Source organism: Lissotriton helveticus, chromosome 6, assembly GCF_964261635.1.
Source record: "Lissotriton helveticus chromosome 6, aLisHel1.1, whole genome shotgun sequence".
Lineage (NCBI taxonomy): Eukaryota > Metazoa > Chordata > Amphibia > Caudata > Salamandridae > Lissotriton > Lissotriton helveticus.
Window position 1 is genome coordinate 1,939,272,740 of NC_136067.1, and position 18,498 is coordinate 1,939,291,237.

The 18,498-nt window shown below is 40.5% G+C and overlaps 1 long non-coding RNA gene across 1 annotated transcript in view; it reads left to right on the plus strand.

The window, feature by feature from the left end:
• Positions 1 to 18,498, plus strand: part of LOC144761970 (uncharacterized) — a 33,930-nt gene that overhangs the window by 14,536 nt on the left and 896 nt on the right. The gene's annotated exons all lie outside the window — the stretch shown is intronic.

Sequence of the window (18,498 nt, forward strand, 5' to 3'; positions counted from 1 at the left end):
TGTAAGTACATCGCAAACATAGCGTTAGGATTTTCAGATTGGTAGCGGTAAAAGAATTGCCGCTAAACAGCGTGAAAACTGCTTAGCAGCAATTCTTGTAAATATACCCCTCAGTTCTTTTGTTGACTGTAGCTGGAGGGAGCGGCCTCTGGAACGCTAGATAGATGTGGCCCTCGGGCCTGGCCATCTGTGCCTCCCGAACTCATCGATTTGCATTTTTAACACCTGTTGTGTTATTTTCTTTACCCCCACTGTTTGACAATCTTTACCCTAGAACCTACCGACTCATCACACTCATGGACCCATCATTCCTTAACTTCCTGTCATCAGCTATTCCCATTTACATCCACCTTTCCCTTCCGTGAAGGCTGCTGACAATCCCCCAATATGTCATTTGTTTTACATTTTTTTTTAAATCAATAAAATTGGATTGACAATTAAATATATGTATCCTATAAGAATATCAGATACATTTTGGAGTTTGTTATATATATATATTTTTTTTAATATCTTTTGTTCTTAAGAAGGTGGAAACCACTAAAACACTGCAGTGAGGTGTTCCTGATTACTGTCTAGACTCACAAAATGAAGAAAATAAACTAAAGATTTACTGTTTCTTTGTTGATGGGTTTGGACAGAATCATTATGTTTATTGTTTAAATTTGTTTTATGTTTACATTTATTGTTTGCTATGTTTAAGGGATTCTTGTATTTTGTGAGGTAATTGTTTCAAAAAAACATTTTATGATAATATTGGTACGGTTTGTAAAATATGATGTGCTTTTAAGTAATTACAATAGATTATATTTTTGTAACTATCTTGAAATTGTTTCTTTGGATTCTTGCACAGCAATAGTTGCTCGTTCTGGAAATGGCTTTTATATCTGTTTACCTTGCCACACAGTAAAAAGTTCTGCATAAGATTTCCAATCTGGGAGCTACTTTTGAAATATACTGCCAGTCTCTCCCACAGTTCCCCTGACCTCAGGCAGGCTTCCAGGGTCCAGGTCACTCTCCAGTCAGGGCTCCCATGGGGTCCAGGGCATTTTCGCTCCCAAATTGCAGATATTTCTTCCAATCAGGGTAGAGCATTTTTGTGTCCCTTGAAGCAGTGGACAGGTGTCCTGTCACCTGCTCCTGATCCAAATCCCTATGTGTAATGGAAAACAAGAGGTCTTCGGGCTTCCATCTCCAGGAAGGCAGGCAAGATATTGGTCCAGGGATGTTCTTAGGAGTCGGCGGTGAGGTCCTATTCTGATCCTGTGCATTATCCAACCATTGGACAATTTATAAAAACCAATCCTAGCACATTTCCCACAAAACCCGAATCCTCTTTTCCAACACTTTTTCTTTCACCTTATTCTTATTTTCCCAGCTATCTTTACTCTAAACGGCAGAAGTCTGGCTCCCCTCTCACGAGTCAACATCCGTTTATACCCACAAGGAAATACATTAATGTATGGCTCACTTATGTATCAAGGGAAAATACACTTCTAAACTGAAAAAAATTGAGTTTAAAAATAGACAAAGATTTGAGATACCAATGTAGTGCTGGCAGGAGTGAGAGATGAGGGGAGTGAGGCATGGAGGGACTGATCAAAATAATACATTGAGGTATGATTTTGTGATGGAGAGAAGGGTGGGAGGTGCGAAGAAAGAGCAAAAATGGAATGATGAATGCAAGAGTTAGAGAGGTGTACTGAGCTATGAGAAGTCTCTCGCAAGGCCTGACAAAATACAAGAAATCGGGTTGTATCAGACAAGGGACCATCTTGATGTTTGTGAAATGTTTACAATTTAGGCGTCGTAAAATACAACCCAGGATGGAGGACCAGGGGCCTCATTTATGAAAAGTGACGCATCGCTGCGTGAAAACAGCGGTGCGTCACTTTTCATTGCGCCCTCCTTGCGACACCAGTGATGCGTCATATTTACAGTATGACGCATCATGGCGCAAGGAGTTACAGATACGTCAGTATTTCTGATGTATATGTAGGCGCACAAGTGACACATTGCTGGAGTGTGTCACGAAAGCCCCATGTGAAAGGGCCTGCGTCAGTCTTACGCCTGCTGTGAGGCAGGCGTGAGATTTTGACGCATTTGAGTCCTAGAAGTGGCGCAGTGAAAGCTCATAGATTTCACTGCGTCACTTCCATGACCCTTTGTTGCGTCAATACGCCCCCCCTTGCATACATTATACCTAGAGCAGGTATAATGTGGCGCAGGGGTTTACAAAGTGACGCATCTAGCTAGATGCGTCATTTTGTAAACAAGGCGCATTTCTTACGCCACTGGTGCGTCACAAAAAGTGACGCCCCTGGGGCGTAAAAGTGACGCACGGCCTCATAAATGAGACCCCAGGGATTCAACTGGTGCAGCACATACTGCGGGTGTTGCCTCTCCCATCACTTCGAAAGGAATGCATTGAAAGGATAACTTTTCAGTCACAAACACTAAAGTCCATGTGCAGAATAAATTTGACCAGACTAGCTAAATTACTAATATGTCATCCTAAAGAAGACCCTTTTGAGGAAATTTTAGTTACCACCAGATAGAAGGTCACCAGCAAAGTCATTGCAGTTTATAAAAATGTGTTCTGTTTTTTTGGAAAATTTCATTCGTAATCGAGTTGGCATTCTAGTAGGTGGTTGAACCTGTTTTAGATAAAAATAATTTTTACAAATCAGGTCTCTTTTTAGCAAATTGCAGTGATTACTGGGTGGGTGCACTCACCATAAACATGAAGTTTACAAATTAAATGTGTCTTATAGCATAGTTATTTGCACCCTAAGGATGCGATTTAGAGGTGCCCCAGCCATGATGGTAGTTTTTGAAACAGTGGGAACACACTTTGGACCTCAGTAACCCCCACCCATAGGTTACCATCCGTTGTCATAATGGTTGTTCTTTTTTGCTGCCTTCTCATTGGGCAGTGCTTGCCAGGCGTCACTTCTTTTTTGTTTTGTGGTGCACTGACCAAGTACAGGTTAATTAAGCTTGATTTGTGCCCCTCCACAGGCCATCTGATGCTCGCACTACGATTCAGGTACTATTTGCCTTGGAGTCTCAGAGACCCATCTGAGAGAGTCCACTGCGTAAAGGGAGCCTCCCGCAACTGAGATAGGGAAGTGATACCACTTCCCCCGGGATCACAGCTTACTGGACTTTGGACGTTGCTTTGACGCGTCTACCGGTTTGTGTCCCCCCGCCTCTTTCCATGCGGTGTCATGTGCCCTCCCCTCCTCTTTCCCACCTTCATTAACTGTCTACTTCCCCAGCTCCTTCCGCCTCCCGTGAATCTTTCCCCTCGCTTGCTTTTCCCCTTACGTATTTGTGCTTATTGTTTATCTCGACCTTAAAAGTAACTATGTTGCCATGCTCTAATAACTGTGTAACCTTTGTAACGATGTAACCTGTAACTATGATCTGATGCTCATGTAAAGAGCTCTGATCCGGGTCTAGCCAGCACTATATAAAACCTTTAAAATAAAATAAAAAATAAAAAATAAAATAAATAATGATGCAGTCAACACTGATCACGTCATAGCTCTTTTCTTTAAACGTATCCCCACACCCTTCTTGTTTCTTCTCCCCTACCATCCCTGTTTTTTTTCACGACTCCCATAATTTAAAACGCGCAACGACTGGAGGGGACAGGACGCTGTTGATGCACAGTACTGCTTGCGTGGCTCTCATTTGCAGACATTTCCTCACCAGCAGTGGTCTTCTAGTCACCTAGCTCACTAAACTGAACAGGTGAGAGCCAGAACCTCCTCATTGCAACCGTGGTGATGTTTCGCTATGCGCTTAACATTTCCCTCCTGATGCACATATAAGGACCTGAGCGCTACTTAGGGCCAAGTCTGGTGGCAGCATGAACCCTTCGCCAGCATCTCCTGCTTTTCGCCTTCAGCCGCAGGTTGAACCCAGTGTCACTGACACTGCTAACATTTGTTCAGAAGTATGCTATTTCAGGCTTGTTCAGAATAAATGTCTTTGTGGCTTGTGACTGCCACAGTTTTAACCAGCCTGCATGCATCTACCCTCTGAAGGACCGCGATGCAGCCAAGAATGATGGGCTGGGTTCAGTCCAGTGCACTTAAGAATCAGTAGTCTCTGTGTCACCTTGACCACTTTCTCCCTTCTGAATCGGTTGTGTAGTGTCTGCAGCATACCACAAATGAGACCCACGCATACACCTTTGTTGAGTACAGGCTTTACAGACCCCCTCCCTGTTTCTTCAACATGCCCATCTGTCCTGGTGTCCCTGTTTCTTCCATTGTCTCTTTTTCTTCTCAACCATTAGCCGTTGTTACCAAAGCCAATAGTTCGCCCCTAAACAAGACGTATTTGCTTTGCCAGTGCTTGTTTCTTTTTTTGCTGGTTCCATTTTTCCCCAAGGTGTTTTCATGTAGCTGTGACGACCGAGGTTCACTTCTTTGATGACTCTTCTGTTCATCTGAGTTCCTCCTGCTTTCTTTGGGTAGCTCCACTCATCAATGTTTTAAGGCAGAGGTAAATCGGGCAATTGCCCAGGGCTCCTACCCTCCAAGAGCACCCCTGGGAAGGGGATATTTGTTTCTCTAGCTCACCCAATTCTATTTTTCTATCTCAATCTCTTTCCCTCTCTTTCCCCACCTGTAACTCTCTCTCTCTCTCTCTACCCATTATCATCATGAGGATTTTTGGTGCCCTGGGCATGACATATTTTGGCTTTGTGAGAGACCCATGTCACAAAGCTTAATATGTAAGTCAATATTGTGAGGACTTGAATTAGCAAAAAACTGGCAATAAAGTTGTTCCAAACAGAAAGTCCCAAAATATGTCTTGCCCATGACCCCATAAACCCTCAAGAAGACACTGGCTTGGGAGGTGGAGTCTTAAGGTGGAACAACAAACACCACAGACCCAGAACGTTTTTGGAACTCCGATTTGGCGGGTAAATCCTTCGAGCTGCCAAATTATCATTATTAGGGCACATGTAATGAGCCCTTGAAAGTTGAAAGTATCTGAGCATTTACACCTCTTAAGGGCCCATAACAAGTTATTTCCTGGGCCTGTAGCTTTTGTTTTACAGACATCCTTTTCAACATTAAATAAAAATCAACTCTAAATAAAAAGGTCAGGAAATGATTTCAGAACAAGATTCGGTGGAAAGTAACTGTGTTTTTAAGGCTCAGCGCTGACAGATCAGAACATGCAACACTGATAAAGCACCTTTTACTGGATGGCTGTGTCTTTGAAGCACACAAACCCCTGAGTATTAGACAGAGTTCTGAAACAAATCATCTTCACGCACATGGGCTTTGATCAAGATGCTGTTTGCCCTCCCTGAGAATCTTATTCACCTTTGCTGTCTCCCCTGTCAGGCCTCTGCCTGCCCAGGGCTTTGTTTCTGTGCTGTTTCCACGTGTTACATCCTTTCTGATGTTCAGCTTGGCAGGCTGCCTCCATTTGTTCTTCAAAAATATATTTTAAAGACAAGAGCAACCCAAATCCGTTCACATGGAACTCATCTATGATGTATACCGTAAGACAGATACCACTGTCGTCAAATCAAGAGAAAACCAGCATGTTAGAATTACTTTCAAACAATTGAGTTGAATTCATTGTACATAGAAATGCTGCTAAATAAACAGAATTGAAGAATTAGTGTAGAGCGTGCATTACCGCAAGTGATATGCAATAACCAAGAAAAAGTTGTGAAAATAGTGCGTGTAGTAAAGGTTACATTTGTAGTATCAGACAGTCATGTACAATAGTAGTTTCTGAAGAACACTAAGGAAGGTTCAAGTAGTGTTCTGGCAAACACATGGCCTGTCTGTGGAAGTGTAGAAGGCGTTTTGACCCCGCTGAAGCATAAAAGGGTCTCTTCTGGACTGGGGATGACCTGGGGAACTAATATTGAAATTCGAGTATTTGCGCTGAGACAAGGCTCAAGAAGCTGGAAGGGATAGGTAAGGAAAATGTACATACTGGTATTAGGTGCAAGGCAATCTGTGACTAAGGGAGCGGTGTCCCTGTCTGGGAATGAGAGATGCCACCAGAAAGTGTGCAAAAATATAATGTTACAGTCACGGGACAGTGTCTACAGAGGGGGACGAATGAGGATAATATATTAGTAAGGAACTGCAAACTTCCAAGCAGTTGCATTGGAAGCAAATTGGCAAATGTGCTTACCCAATAAGTATTACAACGCACTGGAGAATCCGCGAGCTCCAGAATACGGAAGGAATCCAGTAAATTGTTCCAGTGGCAGCAAGACAGCAGGTGTTTGTTCAGGCGAGGAACTCCAGGATAGGAAACGCTAGGGGGCATATTATCAAGGACGGGTTTTTAAATTATCGCCGTTTTATCGGCAGGTTAACATAGGCTTCTATGGGAATTAACAAGGCCGTATTATCAAGCCCATTATCGCCGTTTTATCGGCAGTAACGGCGATAATTTTAACACCGGTCCTTGATAATATGTCCCACGATTCTGGTGGCATTTCTCATTCCCAGCAGGGACATCACTCCCTTGGTTACCGATTGGTTTGCAAGTAATACTACTATTCATTATTTTATTTTTTTATTGTTTATTAAGAGAAGACTGGGATTTAAAGTTTTTTTTATTAACCATTTGCTTCCTTATAGGTACATTTTGAATTTCCAGACTGGGCTTTAACTATTTCCTCTCCTTACCGGTCTAATAATAATAGAGTGTGTGTAAGTGATCTTATTGGATCATTATGCAGAATGTAACACATCCTCCAATTTCTGGTGACCCTCCCATAAACTGTGTTGGATGGAAGGCCACATGCAAAAGTTGTGGGAGAAAAGGACATGTTAGCAAGTGCTGCAGAAGCACTAACATGTCTAAAAAAAAGGAATTCAGGAAGTGACATGTGATGAGGTGGAAGATATCTGGTGCGATGACGGTATTCAGATTATTCTACAAGTAAAGGCCCCATAGAGGTACTACAAATGGAAGGAGAGTCAGTTTCCATGTTATTTGATTCAGGGACAAAAAAACTTCAATCCCCAGGGAGTGGTTTGAGAAGGCTTTGGTGGGTAAGTTAAAAGTTAACAAACCAGATATATGTACAAAAGGTTACAGGGGATAACCCATCAAGTTGTTGGTTCATTTTAACGGGTCTATTCAGTTTAATGACAGGCTAACAGTAGGAAATATATACATATATGTATCTCGATGAGCAGTGACTCTCTCATTAGCTGTTTTCCTCAGAAAGATTTAATGTTTTATCTTGACAGGAATGAGAGTACTACAGTTAGAATGAAACAGATTGGACAGGTGGATGAAATAAGTAAAAAAAGACCAGGTTCTGAGCAGGAATTCCCTGAAGTGTTTCAAGAGAAACCAGAATGTTTAAAAAACTACATAAGATCAGAGTAAAAAGAGCTGCAACATTGGTGGTGAGCAAAGTAAGGGGTGTAGATGAGGATATACTTAGAAACACTGAAAGAAAATGGCCTAATTAAAGAAGTAGAAGAAACTGAATGGTTGGCTCTGTGGTTGTGATGAAAAAGGCAAATGGTGATGTCAGACTCTGTGGACTTGCATGGACTGAATAAATGTGTTGTAGTAGATCACTATCCTTTACCCAACATCAATGAGATGCTGTCCATGTTGAAAGGGGCAAAATGTTTTTCGTTCATAGATCTAACCTCATCATATCGCCAAGTGAGGTTACATCAAGACTCCCAGAATATGATGGCCTTTGTCAGGCCATTAGGGATTATTAGATTTGTAAGAATGCCGTTTGGTCTCATATCAGCTGCAGCAGTGTTCCAACTAGTAATTGAGAGAGTGCTAAAAGGTGTTCAAGGAATTAAAATATACCAAGACAATGTATTGGTACATGGAATAAATGCAGATGAACATAACAAATGTATGCGTGAGGTCCTTAGAGGTTGAGAGAATGAGGGCTAACTCTAAAAGCTAAAAACTGTAAATTTAACCTGGATGAAATCAACTACTAAGGACAAAAATAACATCTGAGGGTATAGAACGTAAGAATGAATTGGTAGACATGATTGCCAATTTAGCTGGTCCAGTTTAAAAAAAAGAGGTGGTCAAATTATTTGGCATGGCTGATTGTTATCTGTAATTTGTTATGAATTTTGCTGAGAAAATGAAAAACATGAGGCTGATATTAAAAAAGGGTGCTGCTTTCCAATGGAATGTGGTTTGTGAGTCAGAATTCAAAGCAATGAAACAATGTCTTAGGAAAGCTTCCTGTTTACAGAGTTTTGGATCTTAACATGAATCCATCATCATGTCTGACACATGTGCAAAAGGCCTGGGGGCTGTCTTGTTGCAAAAACACAAGGGAGTAGAAAGGACAATTCCGTTAATTTCAAGAGGGTAGAAAAAAGCTGAATAAATTATTCTCTTATAGAAAAGGAGGCCCTGGATGTGTTTTGGGTGATATGGAAGTTAAGAAATTTTGTTTGGGGTGGTAGTTTTCAAATAAAAACAGATCATAAACCTGTAAAAGAAATCTTTCAAAAAAAGGGTTGGATGCCATATCAGGAAGAATAAGGCATTGAATAGTAGACTTGCAGGAGTGTCAATTTGATCTTATGTATGTTCTAGGTATAACAAACTTTGGCTGATTGCTGTTCACGCTTAGTAGATGCGAATGGCAGTGTGGAAGTGGAAGACTTGATTAGTGAAGATGATGATCAGGAAGTTTGCCTGATCAAGGAAGGGATTGTAAAAGAAGAAGAATAAATTGTTGAAGCAAAAAAGGATGAAGTAATGTAACAAATGGTAGGAAGAATCAAAAATGGTTGGAGTGGCCAAGAACAAGATCATAACCAGTTACGTGGACTTTGGAGTATCAAGAATGAACTATCTGTGTAAGGTGACTAATTCTGCCAATATCTCTCAGAGAGGAGCTGGGCTCTTTAGCACATGATAGTCTTACTGGAATTTCCAAAACCAAGGAATGGATTGGACAAACATACTGGTGGCCAGGGATGGGCATCCAGGTAAAGAGATCTGTAAGCGAGTGCACGGAATGTATTAGTGCTTACAAAACACTCAAATGCAGGATGCAGCCAATGGGATTGAGAGAATGGCAAAAGTGCCATGGGAGGATGTTGCCATGGACATCTTAGATACATTAGATACTCAAGTGTTGATAAGTATGTAATTAGTCTAACAAACACGTACTCAAGGTGGTCAGAGGTGGGGATAAACAACTCAGTGCAAACTGATGATATAATTGAGGGGCATATTACCAACCAATAGAGATAATTTTTGTCTCTAACTTGTTTAGAGACAAAAATTATCGCCGCACATCGGCGATTTTTATCGCAGATAAACCTTGCTATTAGCAAGGTTTATCGCAAATGCGATAAAAAACGGCCGCAATGCATGAATATCGCTGAAAAGTCAGCGATATTCATGCATTATCGAGCAAATGCTCTTAGCCATGTTATCCACCTCCCATTGGTTAACATGGCTAAGAACTGCTCAGGGCAGGTGTTAGCTTTTTGAGATATTCGCGCTTAGCGCGAATATCTCCAAAAGTTGGTAATAGGAGATAGCGATGTTAGCGACTGTTTCCAGTCGCTAACATCTTGGCACGCCCACTTTGCATGTCATTAGTGATAAATATCACTGACATGCAAAGCGGGGCCGAAGATGGTCGCTATCTCCTATTAGCTGTCGCTAACTGGTGTTAGCGACAGCTTGGTAATAGGGAGATAATTTTATCTCCGCTTTCTTGGCTTTTAAAGCCAAAAAAGCGGAGATAAACCCCCTTGATAATATGCCCCTAAGTTTCTTGAACACATTTTTGAAAGGGAACCATTTCCTTCCCCCATTTTAATGGACAATAGGGTACAATTAGTGTCCCCAGAATTGGAGGATTTTTTGGGAGAGGTATCAAACATAGCAAATCATTGCATTACCAATCCGAAATGAATGGTATGGTGGAGAGGATGAACAGAGTGTTGAAGGAAACTAGGCAAAGAGCTCTAGTAAACAAGTCATGTTGGAAGAAGGAATGACTGGGTAAAATAAAAAATTATAGAATGACACCGCACACGACAACAGGGATCACACCTTTTCAGTTATTCACAAAAGAAAAGCAAACACTTTGATTTGCCTATCATGGGTAAATAGTCAGGAGATGGAATGGGGTGGAGCATGAGTAAGAAAAAAAAATGTAAAAGAATTCGAGAAAATCTCAGAACGGAAGGTAAGGTTTGGCAATCGAAAGGCTCTGAAGAAACCATTGGTGCAAGCTGGTGACATGGTAAGGATCAGAAATCCCCATGTAGGGCTTTCTAAATCTCTATCAAAAGTTCTTCTCCTTTCAAGGTAATTAAGGTTTTTAAAACTGCCTTAAGGACTGAAGATTATACAATTTGGAACCTTAATAGAATTGCAAAGATGGTCATTCAAACATGCAGACCTTAGAACAGTGGTATTATGTATAGGTGTTATGGCGCCACTAAGAAGAATCACAAAGCAAATCTCACTAATTTAAATTTCTATGACGGTGCTGTAGGGTGTGGAGAACCACCAACCTCCACAGAAAAAAGCCTCAATAGAATTCACTCTGCAGCACACGTCTAGTATTGATAAGGTTTCCCAGTTTAGCTATGATACACGATTTACAATGTAAAACTGAAACACAAATATGATCCTTGCTTTTCTTCTTTAGTGTTTATTCACGAAGGCCTTCACAACAGCTTCCAACAGCCAACACGTGTTTCGTCGCACAAAGTGGCGTCCGGTGACTTCCTCAAGGCTAATTCTTCTGTGTAAAATCCTTTAATCTGTGGTGATACTTCCGGACCACCAAGATTTTCTGTGAAGACGGCGTGACTCGCAAATGAACCTAATGATCCTTCTCAGTCTTGTCAGTATTCCCAACACTTCTTATCTTGCCTCAATAAATCCACTCCGACACCGCCAAACATGTAACCGAGAACATGGCTGTTGGAACCTCTGTGGTTCGGAGGTATCACCACGTGTTGGCTGTTGGAAGCTGTTGTTAAGGCCTACGTGAATAAACACTAACTCTGTTTGAGGACAAGTGTAAGCTCTTGTAGGAGACCAAAATATCTGAAGGAATATATATAAAATAACAAATTTTTTATTTGGGGGTTGAATACAGAATGCCACGTCATGTATTGTGTAATAAGATACTTTGGGGCATATTTACAATAAAGTGTCAGAGCGCAGCGTTAGCCTCCTTGGCTTAAAGCCGAGCTCCGCCACTTCAGACACGCATGGCTGCAACATATTACAACAATATGGTGCAGTCCTGCAATTCCCCCTGCACTGGCGCTAAACTTAGCAGCCTAGCACCAACGTAGGCACCCTTGCACCATAGTGCAAGGATGTCTGCATTGAGGGGAAGATTGTTTATGTGCTGGAAGGTCTCCCTGCATGCACATAAACAATCTTCAAATGGTGTTTTGTAACTTATGTGTGCTTCTTAATGCAATGTAATTTTCTTTTTTTGATTGTTTATGTGCAGGAAGATTCATCTTCCTATACATAAACAACAAATCGCAGCACTCATGGAAACAGTATGAGTAAAATAAAATAAAAGCATTTGTCCTCATTTCGCCTGTTTAAGACCAGTTTTTCCCTTGTCTTAATTTTGGCACTGCCTCCTATTTACGCCACCCTTGTAAATAGGGGGCAAAGTTAAAATCAATGGGTGTTGCAGCGGAATGCCCACTGAAACACCCATTGCCCTCCCCTTTCACGCTAAGTACAGAGTGAAAGTGTGCCTTATTTACAAGGCAGTGTTAAGTCACGTTAAGTAGCTTAACGCTGCCTTTAAATAAGGCGAAGCCCCTATCACCACTACAATGTCACTAAAAGTGACGTTATGGAGGCGATAGGGGCTTGTAAATATGTCCCTTAGTGTTTCAGTTAAATGCTTAGTGTGTAAGTAAGTAAGAGAACTTACTTTTTGTGGTATTGTTATTAGTCTCAAACTCCTTCTGAGAATGTTAACAGGAGGGAGATGTGTGGTATATAACTGGCTATTGCTTAATATGGATCACTGACATAATATCGACGGACATAATATCGAGTATCAAAAATATCGTTGACAAAATATCGACAGACAGAATATCGACTTTGTATCTACAAACAGGTAAGTACAAAAATATCGAGTACAAAATATGGTTTACAAAAATATAGGGCCAGATGTAGGTGGCCATTTACCGACCGGTAACGGACGATTTTGGCCGTTACCGACCGGTAAATGGGTTTTTGTGATGTAGGGGGCCAATTTTACCGATTCGGTAAATTTACTGAATCGGTAAATTTACAGAATCGGTAAAATACCGAATCGGTATTTTTACTGATTCAGTAACTTCCAGATGTAGGTGGGACTCTTCTGAGTCCCAAAGGCCTTTCAGATTCAGTATTTTACCACCCAATCCAATTGGGTGGTAAAATACCAAATCCAGGTGTGCATGCACATGTGTGCATGCACACCTATGCCATGTGACAGACAGACATGCCCTTAGGGCATGTCTGTGTGCCACATGGCACACATGCCTGTATTTGGGGTGCTAGAGGGTGTCAAAGTGACACCCCCTGCACCTTTGCTGAAATCGGTATTTACCGAATCGGTAAATACAGATTCGGTAATGCCCATTGATTCCTATGGGCTTCAATGCCCATAGGAATCAATGGGCATTACCGAATCAGTATTTACCGATTCGGTAATACCGATTTTTACAGATTCGGTAATTCAATTACCGAATTTACCTACATCTCCCTCCTTCTATTTTACCGATTCATAAATACCGAATCGGTAAAATTCGGTATTTATGAGTCGGTAAAATAGAATTACCTACATCTGGCCCATAGTTTATAAAAATATCGACTTTATTAAAAACAATGTTAAATCAAATTAATATTAAAAATTAATTACTAAAATATACTTGAAAATACTTAAATTACCTTATAATAATTAAATAATTATTGAAAGTTATAAAAAAATAATTCTACAATCATATTTGTTAAAACATATATATATAGTAACATAATATAATTAAATAATAATGAATATTATTACCGTAAGATAGCGGAAGTGTAAAAATTACTATTCCCACTCCAGAGAGTGCAACAGTAGGGAAAGCATTGGATAGCGTAGGGGTAAAAATTACTATTCCCACTCCAGTGAGTGCAACAGTAGGGAAAGCGTTGGATAGCGTAGGAGTAAAAATTACTATTCCCACTCCAGTGGGTGCAACAGTAGGGAAAGGGTTGGATAGCGTAAAGGTAAAAATTACTATTCCATTTCCAAAGAGTGCAACAGTAGGGAAAGCGTTGGATAGCGTAGGGTTAAAAATTACTATTCCCACTCCAAAGAGTGCAACAGTAGGGAATTTGTTGGATAGCGTAGGGGTAAAAATTACTATTCCCAATTCGGTGGGTGCAACAGTAGGGAAAGCGTTGGATAGCGTAGGGGTAAAAATTACTATTCCAACTCCAAAGACTGCAACAGTAGGGAAAACGTTGGATAGTGTAGGGGTAAAAATTACTATTCCCACTCCAAACAGTGCAACAGTAGGGAAAGCATTGGATAGCGTAGGGGTGAAAATTACTATTCCCACTCCAAAGAGTGCAACAGTAGGGAAAGCGTTGGATAGCGTAGAGGTAAACATTACTATTCCCACTCCAAAGAGTGCAACAGTAGGGAAAGCGTTGGATAGCGTAGGGGTAAAAATTACTATTCCCACTCCAGTGAGTGCAACAGTAGGGAAAGCGTTGGAGAGTGTAGGGGTAAAAATTACTATTCCCACTCCAGTGGGTGCAACAGTAGGGAAAGCGTTGGATAGCGTAGGGGTAAAAATTACTATTCCCACTCCAAAGAGTGCAACAGTAGGGAAAGCGTTGGATAGCGTAGAGGTAAAAATTACTATTCCCACTCCAGTAGGTGCAACTGTAGGGAAAGTGTTGGATAGCGCAGGGGTAAAAATTACTATTCCCACTCCAGTGAGTGCAACAGTAGGGAAAGCGTTGGATAGCGTAGAGGTAACAATTACTATTCCCACTCCAGTGGGTGCAACAGTAGGGAAAGTGTTGGATAGCGTAGGGGTAAAAATTACTATTCCCACTCCAATGAGTGCAACAGTAGGGAAAGCGTTGGATAGCGTAGGGGTAAAAATGACTATTCCCACTCCAATGAGTGCAACAGTAGGGAAAGCGTTGGATAGCGTAGAGGTAACAATTAATATTCCCACTCCAGTGGGTGCAACAGTAGGGAAAGCGTTGGATAGCGTAGGGGTAAAAATTACTCTTCCCACTCCAAAGAGTGCAACAGTAGGGAAAGCGTTGGATAGCGTAGGGGTTAAAATTACTATTCCCACTCCAAAGAGTGCAACAGTAGGGAAAGCATTGGATAGCGTAGGGGTTAAAATTACTATTCCCACTCCAGAGAGTGCAACAGTAGGGAAAGTAAATACTTCTCATATTATTTAAAAAAATATTATTTAATATCTATAAAAAATTAATGAAAAGTAATTACCAATTTAATATAATATAATAATTAATCAATTAAAATTACAAATTACAATTAATTCTTACTATTAGTTACCTATTCAAATTAATTACAAATTAACAATTAATTAATTAACAATTACAAATTAATTAACAATTATTTCTAATTAAATACAATTAAATACATTGAATTATTTAATTAATTATGAATAAATTACTTCCCACCCTATTTCCCTATAAACTCACAACCCACTACAGAAAATAAATTAGTAAAATTAACATAATTAGCAATTAATCAATTAAATAAAATTAATTGGCAATTAAAATGTAATTAATTACCCATAAAAAATTAATTCTAAAAAAATACCAGTAAATATTTTTACATATTTAATTAATTATAAATAAATTACTTCCCACACAATTCCCCAATAAACCCACTACCCGCTACAGAAAATAAATTAGAAAAATTATCATAATTAGCAATTAATCAATTAATTAAAATGAATTGCCAATTAAAATTTAATTAATTACCAAATATAAATAATTAACAATTAATTAAAAATGAATACCAATATATAAATTTACATATTTAATTAATTATAATTAAATTACTTCCCACCCATTTCCCCTATAAACCCACAACCGCTACAGAATTAAATTACGCATAAAATAAATAAACTAAATTCATTAATTAAAATTAATTATAACATAAATACACACTTTTCACACATATAATAACATAACAAACACTATAAAAAAATCGATATTATTAAAAATTCGATAATTTTTATAACCTATATTATATACTTCGATATTTTAATTTACTATATTTTTAACATTCGATATTACATTACTTACCTTCAAAATGATATATTTGATTACTATATTCTGTCCATTCGATATTTTGTCCAGACTATATTTTGTACTCGATATTATGTCCATTCGATATTTTGTAGTCGATATTATGTCTGTTTACTGCTTAATATATAGGTCTTCTGATAATAGATTGTAGTCATTATGATGCTTTATGATACCTATTTGGAAAATTGTATCAATAGGGTTTTAGGTCATCATTGAAATGTAGGTAATGCAGATTCAAATAAGAGGAGAGGGTTGGAGCAGAACAGAAGCAAGCAAGGCGGCTAACATGTGTCACTGTAACTTACATAAAGCAGGTTGGATTCAGCACTACCGGCTCAATGGACAACATTTCAGTCACCCCTAAGGTAGGCCCTAAACAGCTGATAGGGCATGGTGCCGTGTTTTTATAAATGTAGACAAGTATTTGATCACATGTCCTTATAGTGAAAAACTCTTACATTTGTTTTTCACTACTGCAAATCCTACCTCTCTCATAGGATAACATGGGATTCCCTTATTACATTTAATATGTGATAACTTTTAATAGGGAGCAGGTAAGAATCTCGAGTTTGGTGTCTAAAGAATATGAATTGATAACCCTCTTAAATGATAAAGTTGGATTTTAAGTTACAATTCTGAAAATGGCCCCTTAAGAAAATTGGCATTTTCTTGTCCCAGCCATTTGGTGCCTTGTCCCAGCCATTCAGTGCCTGGGTCACATGACTAGCTGTAGCTGGAAGTTGATCTTTGTGTACTCCACCCAGACAATGAGACTAAGCTGGAATAGTTGATGGCATGATGAGCCATTTCTGACTAGATAGGGGTCGGAGCTGTCACCTACCACACTTGCACATCACAAAGCCTCTGCCTAAGCACACTCACAAAGTGTTTCCTACCAGTCTTTGGTGTCCCCGGACAAGCTGGGGCCAGGACAGGCAAGCAGGAAATTCCAAACGCCTCTCGGGGTGGAAACCTCTGCAAACTTCTTCTACTTGAAGCCAGAAGCGGCTGCTACCGAACAGGGGTGGTGAGGCAGGAGGAAGGGGAGGAAGGAGGGAGGGGGTGGGAAATATTACAATAAAAAAATAGAACTTACCTTTTTACCACCGACTGCCAACCACCGCCTCTTCTTCCGCCGTCCTCCGGTCTGCATTCGGCAGGAAGCACACAGCCTCCCAGAATCCCCTGACCAATCACAACGCTGCTTTACAAGCTTTGTGATTGGTCTGAGCGCTGTGGTATGTCGCTTAGACAGGGGCTGGTAGGCTGTGCATGTTCTCCATGCAGGCTGTAATACAGCCTGGGTGGAGAACATGCAAAGTGCACATGACACGATGGCCAGCCCGTGATTGCCGGCCAAAGTGTCATATGCATTTAAGATGCTGCCACCACTCCTCCACCTTTGACGCGGGGAGCCCAGCCTCCACCCTCCTAGCTTCAGTTTCAAGCTGACTACAAAAAAACAAAATGATAATAACAAATGTTATTATCATTTTATTTTTTGTATTCAGCTTGCAGCTGAAGTTGTGGAGCGACGCTTCTCTGCCTTAGAAGAGGAGCCGTCACTGTTCAAAGCTGGCACCAAGTATAAATATTGGACCTTCAGACCCAACATGAACAGCCTCATCTCCTTCCTCCAATCATCCAGACAACTCTTCTCCGCAGGACTTCTACTTGTCAACATCCCTTGCACACAGAACCAGATCAGGAGAATAAGTGTTCTCTTACAACAATCTTAAAGCGTGGAACGACCTCCCTCTCCACATCAGCCTCCTCCTCCCTTCTTGAACTCTACAAGAAGCTGAAGACCTGGCATTTCAATTAAACAACTTACCATAGGCAGTGCTACCCGCACACACCTACTCAGCACCAGGATACCATTGAGGGTGCTAGTGTGCTTTACAAATACAAATACTCATAACATAACAACATAACATAACTATTCAGATCACTTCTTGGACTGCCAAGAAGAAGAATTGCCCAACTGTGAAGTCTGCCCGCATGACCAAGGAATGTTTGCTGACTAATCAACATACCTCACTCTACTCTACCCCAATCCACTGCACTCCTATCTACCACAATCCACTCAAATATACTTCTATGTACTCCATTCCACACACATCTACCACTCTCCCTTCCAATCTACCCCACCCTAATCCACTCCCTCTTTACTCTAATCTACCCCACTTCACTCAATCTACCCCATCCTACACCAATATCCCCCACTTCACTCCCATCTACCCCTCTTTTCCACTCAATCTACCCTCCTCTACACTACAGTCTAATCTAATCTACCCAACTCCAGTCTACCTCACTCTACCCCAATATATCCTACTACAATCTGCCCACTAAACCAATCTACCCCACTCCATGCTACCCCGATCTACACCACTTCACACTACTCTAAACCAGCCTACCCCACTCCACGCTAATCCAATCTACCTCATTCCACTCTACCTCAATCTACCTCACCCATGCCACTAATGTTTAGCCATGCAGAACAGCAGTCACACTAGTGTACAACTTGACTAAAACACATTGCCAAAGCCAATAGCTCTTTGCCAATGCGTGTTTGTTAGTTATTGCATTAATACAGTTGTCTAGAAATATTCACATTATTTGCCGCCGTATCTAACATCATTGCAGGACCGTACAGCATTTGCCGCTAACTGTATCAATGAAAGGATTTTCAATAGGCCATTAATAGCTTTGGGTGTTGGGAGTAATCACGTTCGTCCGAGTTACTCCTCCTTATGGGTCATGAGCCTAGCCTAATAACCAAGAGGTCAGGTAGGTTTATCACCGTGAGGAGGCTACACCATCTGTTACAATCAACTGGGCCATACCTTTGCCACAGAAAATTTGTTGGAGTTGAGTTGTGCACAGTCAAAAATGAAAGCATCTGGAGAATTTCACCGCCCAAAATGCAGCATGCTTCTGTAGTCTCCTTTAGGTGTTCTCCTGTGCTTGTGGTAATCTAAGGAACCCATTTCCAGATGAGTTTCTTTTTTTACTGTGCACTACCCCGATTTGACAATTTCATTGTACCCATGATATTGCCATTTAAAATCTCCAGAGTGAATCTTCCCAAGCGAACCACATGTCGGCTGGCATTCTTCTGATATATCATTTGATGAAAGGAAT